Source organism: Marmota monax, unplaced genomic scaffold (assembly GCF_021218885.2).
Source record: "Marmota monax isolate L192 unplaced genomic scaffold, Marmota_monax_Labrador192_F-V1.1 WCK01_AAM20220418_F8-fsc00333, whole genome shotgun sequence".
NCBI classification, from domain to species: Eukaryota; Metazoa; Chordata; class Mammalia; order Rodentia; family Sciuridae; genus Marmota; species Marmota monax.
This window is the reverse complement of record NW_026694397.1, coordinates 622,563-628,562: the sequence shown is the minus strand read 5'-3', so window position 1 is coordinate 628,562 and position 6,000 is coordinate 622,563.

The window sequence follows — 6,000 nt, the reverse complement described above, 5'->3', positions numbered from 1 at the left end:
AAGTACCTCCTGAGGTGCTTGAAGTGGTTTTAAACACAGGATCTGATCTGGTTAGCCCCTCCTTAACCTGATCTTCCAGGCCTACATGCCTCCCTCTTCACCATAAACTGCTGAGGCTATGGCCTCCTAGCTCAGATTCTCACTAAATGCTGATTTGTTTGTTTGTTTGTTTGTTTGTTTATTTATTTATTTATTTATTTATTTTTGGTACTAGTAATTGAACTCAGGGCCCACCACTGAACTACATCCCAAGCCCCTTTTAAATATTTTTTTTTTTCTATTTTGAGACAAGGTCTGGCTAAGTTGCTGACATTGGCTTCAAATTTGCAAATCCTGTGGCCTCTTCAGCCACTAGAGTCGCTGGGGTTACAGGCTTCAGCACCACGCCTGGCTGATGCTGCTTACTCTTGAAAGAAGTTTTCATTTCTTGCAAATCTATCTTCCAATAAGGCTGTTGGCATTTGTAAAACAAAAAAAAATGAAGGAAGGGTTCAAGCACTGTGGTGGTAGCTATGATCTGCTGGTTTGGAATGCATTTGCTCTGCTTTCTGGAGGGGAAGGATGTGCCTGGGGGAGGGGGCAGATGGGTCTGTGACTGTACAATGTGCTTTGCCACTACCTTGAGGGAACAGACCCTACGTTGTCCCCTTCTGAGGCAGGCCTTCTTCTCCTCAACAGCTGAGGGAAGTGGAGGAAGGAAGGAAGGGGGTGGGGCAGGAACACAAAGGGTACTGGCCTCTGTGAAGTTCCAGTATTCTGTTTTTTAAAAAGATTTCAAGTATATGAATGACTCCTGTGTTTATTTCCCCCCAAACAAGGCTCTTTGTTAAATAATTACACACAATTATTATCCCTTGCCTGAAAACTTAATGTCTTTCAGGCTGCAAACCAGAGGGGTTTGCTTACAAAATACTTGTTCTCTTGACCTCTTGTCTTTATAGGCTGACCATCTGGTGAAACATATTCATTTCTCTGTTCACAAATGAAGACATTTAGGAGCAAGGTGCAGGGGAGGAATATAAGGCTTTCCAGTAACTGTAGTTAGGGCAGGATTACTAGGTGAGGAATTACCTATTCCAATCTGAGCTATGTGGTATATCATCATTAGTAGTAGTATTAGCATTTTAGGGGATAATTCTACTAACTCTCATAGCATTATTGTCAAAGGTAAGTGAGGTCACGTGAACAAAGTGTCTAATTCAGTAGCTGCCACATACTGCCTCCTCATATTAGCTATTATTACTACTAGCCATGTCATATGGAGTCTGTACTATATATTGGATGCTATATCTGATCTTTTATATTAACTGATTTGAGTATCAATAAAGCATTTAGTTGTTACCAACTGTCATTATCCTCATTTGACAGAGGAAGAAAGTAAGGCCTGAGACTGCACAGTCAGTGGCACCCAGGCCCAAATGTATTAAATTTCAAAACCCACATTCTTCTCACCACACTACAGAGGATAAAGAACACATTTGGGGGCCATACAATTTAGCCAGTCGGTTACTCTCTTAGCTAGTCTGTAACTAAAATTCAAATGCTTATATAATGACAGCATTTCTCCCTGAACCAATTTCCTCCAAATGTCATTTCCTCCTTCTATAAACAGACTGAACACATCCCTGACTCACATTTGAACAAAGTCATTTCACATTTCAGATTTTCTTTCCCCTGCAGTCATCCCTATGGCAATTCCGCAGGCCCAGGGCCAAATTCCAGCTCATAGTGGAAGATGTGTGAATACCATAGGCTAAGAAATTAGCATGGGACCAACTGACAGAGTTCCCTTAAGAGCTCCTTACCCGGCTATTTCCCAGCAGGCTGTGGATTAAGATATAAACGAAACATATGGAGATGGGAGAAAGCATATGTCAGGCATGCTGTGGCCCATGTTCCTGTCAAGCATACACACTGGGTCATTTTTAATCATGAAAACACCACCAAACAGTCTACCCAAATATTTCTACAGAACCAAAATTAAAGTTACTGCTTTATTTCTCACACCTTCCTTCTTAAATCACTCTCATCAGCACTATGCCAGTGTACACACATCCAGAAGAAACCAGAATTCGATACACCCACCCCTTCCCCCATACAAAGCAAAGAACCGTTAGTTCCAAAAGACTGAGCAGTTCCTCCTGGATCTGTTTCCATTGAATTAATCATCCCCAGGCATCATGGTAAATGTCGTCATCATCAACAAAAACTGTTGAATATAAACCCTCTGCACAGACCTGGATGAACTCTGGAGATACCACATACAAGAACTTGCTATAGTGGTTGTGGCTCAGTGGTAGAGCACATGCGGGGGCTGGGTTCAAGCCTCAGCACCACATAAAAAAAATAAATAAATAAAATAAAGGTGTTGTGTACAACTACACCTAAAAAAAATATTTTTAAAGGAACTTGTTATCCAGTAGGGTGCAGTGGGGAGCGCCTGCAGTCACAACTACTTGTGGGACAGGAGGATCACTTGAGCCCACAAATTCAAGATCGGCCTGGGCAACATAGCGAGACCCTCATCTCATAAAAAAAAAAAAAAGTCCTTGACAGCCAATAGACAGCAACCGCTTATAAAATTCAGTTGGAAGAGCTATTTCTTCCATGAAACCTCAGGTACTCTTGTGCTTGGCCATGTCTGCATTTCCCACCCTCACTCCTAGATTTGGCACTTGTTGAGCCCTTGGCCTAGGCACTGTTTTTAGTTGTCCTCTCTTCCTCTGACTCCTCAATCTGCTGGAAAACTCCTGAGCTCTGGAGTCAGATTATCCTGACTTTGAATCATGCCTCTGGGAGGTGGGGGGGGGGGACGGTAAAGATGAAGAGGCAGAGGCTCATGGGCTAAGATGATTGCCTGGGAGGAAGCAGTGAGGAATGTGTGTGGACCAGAAGGCAGGGGCCACCTCACAGGAGCCCTACAGAAAGGACAGTTGCTAAACGGTCTTACAGTATGCCTTTCACAACTTTGCCACATCTCCCTTCGTTTCCCTCTCATCTCTTTTTCAATTTCATCTGAAGGGAGGATATAGGTCAAATTCCAACTGGATTACATAATGGTCCCCAGCACTAGTTCAGCGATGCTCACTTTATTTTTCTTCCAAAAGATTGTTTGGAGGCCTTTCACATGTTTGTGTAGAACAAAGAGCATTAGATAGGGCCTCAGGCGACCTGGGTTCCCACAATGGGGACTTGAGTCAACTCCTAGTCTAAACTAGGTAGCCTTCCTACTGCTGGTATTCTGTGATCTGTCCTCAACAGTAACAACTGGAAACTAAAGAAGAGCATGTGTCTTTCACCATAGCAGAGAAATATGATCTTAAATTTATCCACTGCCTCAGAGATCACCTTCACTTTTTCTCTTTTCCCTCCCCTTCTTCCCCCAGTCTTCCTCAACACTCTCCTTTGGGGCTTGGAAAGGCTCAGGGGGTAACCTGAGCATTAGAAGTTTTACTGTGTTTTTGTTGAGTCCTTCACCCCAGCTGTGTGCAGAGACAATGAGAACCCATTGATAAAACCTGCTTCGGCTCTAGGCTGCCCAGGAGAGTGTGCCCTAGAGAGTGCACACACAGTTTGCTTTATACTCTTTGGCTCTTTTTTTCTCCCAGAGTACACATTCTCTAAATAAATCTTCAAGCTGGCCATGAAACAAGGTGGTTTACAGTGCAGCCTTTTGACTACACAACTCTTTTAGTCCATTCACAACTGAGTTTTGCAAATGGAAATTCTCAAGAAAAATAAACTAAAGTCAGATTTGTACCCACTGAAAATTGTTTCAGTTTGGGTCTCAAAGTCTTAAAGATGGAAGACTTTTTAGAACAATAGGACTTGATGATTCATGAAGAAAAAAATACGAATACGAATGAAATTCCTTCCATCTCCACAGCTTTCAAACATCTAAATCAATACTCAAAGCAACAAACCATTCCCTCTTCCATGGAGGCATCTGAATTTGAAGCAGAATAAACTGGCGATTGAGTGTCATGGGTCAGGGAATTTTTGTCTACTCTCAGTCTGGTTCAAATTCCCTGGGAAGGGGCTGGGGTTGTGGCTCAGTGGCAGAGCGCTTGCCTAGCATGTGTGAGGCACTGTGTTCAATTTTCAGCACTGCATATAAATAAATAAACAAACAAATAAATAAAGGTATTGTGTCCATCTACAACTAAAAAATATTTTTTAAAAATTCCCTGAGAAACCTCTCAGGAGTTTCTTCTGCCTTTTGCTTCCTGTGTGCAATCTGAATGGCTGTGCTTTCCCCTTGCTCAGATAACTAGCTCATACTAAAATGTAGTTGGGTTTGTGCATGCACTATCCTATGTGAGGAAAAGAAGAGGGAAAACATGTATGTTCTGTATTGTTTCAGATGATACTGCAGGAAATATGGTTATAAGATGCCATTAGGCACCTCTGTCACCCCTCCATGTATGTGATGCTCCTTTCACCTGCCTCTGTGTCTTTAAAGGGCATTCCTTGATATTTTGTGCTTGTTGGCAACCTATGAAGCTTCTTATATTGCAGGCCCATATTTAGAATGAGAAGTCACAGCCCATGTTTGCTCTACTTTATTTGATGTCAAGAAAAAAAAGGGACATTTTCTTGCCCTTTAATGATTTTAAGTCTGAGCTTTTTCAACACCCTGGAGACCATTCAAAATATTTTCATTTCTTCCTCCTTCAGTACCCAGGGAAGCTTTCAGTACTCTCTTTCATTTATTCAACAAATATTCTTTGTGGGATAAACAGTGTGATAAATGTAGCACACTTTCCTTTTACACATGTATTTTTTGATTTGTTCTAATTAGTTATATATTATAGTAGAATGCATTTTAACACATCACACATAAATGGAGTATAACTTCTCATTCTTCTGGTTGTACATAATGTACAATCACACCAGTCATGTAGTCATTTGGCACATAGGGTAATAATGTCTGATTCATTCCACTGTCCTTCCTACCCCTATTCCCCATCCCCTCCCTTCACTCCCCTCTGTCTAATCCAAATCCCCACCTTATTGTGAATTAGCATCTGAATATCAGAGAAAACATTGGGCTTTTGGTTCTTTGTGATTGTCTTATTTCACTTAGCATGATATTCTGTAGCTCCATCCATTTACCAGCAAATGCCAGAATTTCATTCTTCTTTAAGGCTGAGTAATATTCAATTGTTACACATGAATTTTTAAAAATTTCTTTTGTAGTTATAGATGAACAGCATGCCTTTATTTTATTTATTTATTTTTATGTGGTGCTGAGGATCGAACCCAGTGCCTCACACGTGTGAGGCAAGCGTTCTGCCACTTAGCTACAGCCCCATTCCTACACATGTATTTTTGAAATCAATAACTTGGGGGCTGAGCCTTTCTAGAAAGAACTACTTAAGAGGAATCATATCTATGTACACTGCCAGACATGCATTAAACTCACATTTTAAATGGTTTCTTATCCAATAGTTTGAGTCAATTCCATTAAAGGCATTAGAGGCAGCTATGCTGATACTTAGGTTGGGCAATATAGTTGTGATAAAACTTTACCAATGAGAAAGTACAACTATGTAAAGGCTCCATCACCAGGGTGTGAGGATTGGATCAAGGAAGAAGTGATGACATGGGTTGTAAATTAAGAGTGTACTACAGCTTATCAAATAGGAAACTGAGAGGTGCCAGGAAGAGGATATGAGCCCTAGAGTCAAATGTACTCACTCTGCTTCTTCCTGACTCTGTACTAACCTTCAGCAAGTTACTTATCCCCCTGTGCCTCCTTTCTCATCTGTAAAATGGGAATGATCATAGAAGCTAGCTCATAAAGTTGTGGTGAGAATTACAAGAAACAATCCCAGTCAGACCTTCAGCACTGTGTCTGTCATTGAGTCATCATTGACAAATGACAGCTCTCACTATCTACCAGTAAGGGTCCAAGACTTACCTACCACTCCAAGCAAATCACCACCACTGCCCCATCCTTCCTCCAAGAGCTTTTTATGATTTCCAGTTTGAACGGAA